Source organism: Microtus ochrogaster, linkage group LG5 (assembly GCF_000317375.1).
Source record: "Microtus ochrogaster isolate Prairie Vole_2 linkage group LG5, MicOch1.0, whole genome shotgun sequence".
In the NCBI taxonomy this organism is placed as follows: domain Eukaryota; kingdom Metazoa; phylum Chordata; class Mammalia; order Rodentia; family Cricetidae; genus Microtus; species Microtus ochrogaster.
The window spans coordinates 65,131,121-65,132,338 of NC_022031.1; positions in this window are offsets into that span (position 1 = coordinate 65,131,121).

A 1,218-nucleotide genomic window follows, 5' to 3' on the forward strand; every position below is an offset into this window, starting at 1 on the left:
AAAATAAACCAACAAGCAAACTCCAGAAAACTCCTGTTTCTATAGTTTTAATGAAAAGTAAGTAGGACATACAATGTAGGAATAACCATATTTTCAAGGTTGAAAATAAATATGCCCTTGTATATAACAATTAACTGACAGGCAAACTCCTGCCCTGTGGTCTGTGGGCTCTGATGGAAAAAAAGAAAGCCAGTAGAACACCAAGATTTTCCTTTGCTCTACATTTGAAATCTCTATAAAATGATCTGCATTGTTTTCTGACATCTAGGCCTGATGAACTAAACTCTGAAAACATTAAACAACCCGGGAGTGGTGGTGCATGCCTTTAATGATAGCATTCATGAGGCAGAGACAGGTTTGAGTTTGAGGGCAGACTCCTCTACAGAGTTAATTACATGATAGCCAAGGATACACAAAGAAACCCTGTCTCAAAGAATAACAACAAAGAAACAAAACCAAATATCCCAGAAAGCAAAAATCACAGAATACATCAACCAAAGAAATAATCTCCAATCAGGTGTTTCTCTCTGATACTCTAGTCAACGTGTTGAAAAAGGAAACTAACACACTTCACATCTGTCTCTTCAGTAATTTTCTAGTTTTTCAAAGTCTCAAGCAAAATTCAACTGAAAGTTACCTGTTTTCATTGCTTTGTTCTTTCTTTTTCACAACTTCTGACTTACAGTTTCACTTAGGAGATCTTTCTCCTCAAGTCTACAATTGAAAAATTATTTTTGTGATCAAAGTTTAGTTCTGAAATCTCTGCCCTATTTTACCTGACTTTCTTGGAGAACTTGCCTTAGCCTTGACCTTCCCTAAAATGTTAACGTTCTCTGTTCTTCACCTGCCTTCATCTCTACTTACATACCTGATCTTTGTATCTTATTGCTTGCAAAGTCTACTTTATTAATTCCCCTTACATAAGGCCTATTCGGGTACAGCTCTGTACATTTTCCTTTTCTAAGTATATTTACTAATTATATAACCTATTGTCCTGTGACTCTAATTACAACTTACAAATGGGGAACTCTTCATTTACTTAGAATTCATTAGCAAACCCATCTTACACAGACTTAAATGATCAAATTACCATGTAAATCTCATTTCTACACTCATTAATGGCCATATCAGAAGTAGGAAGCACTAGTACTTATCAATTATTATGCTGTATTTTAAACTTTTGAATACATTATAAACAAATATATTATTATTCATCAT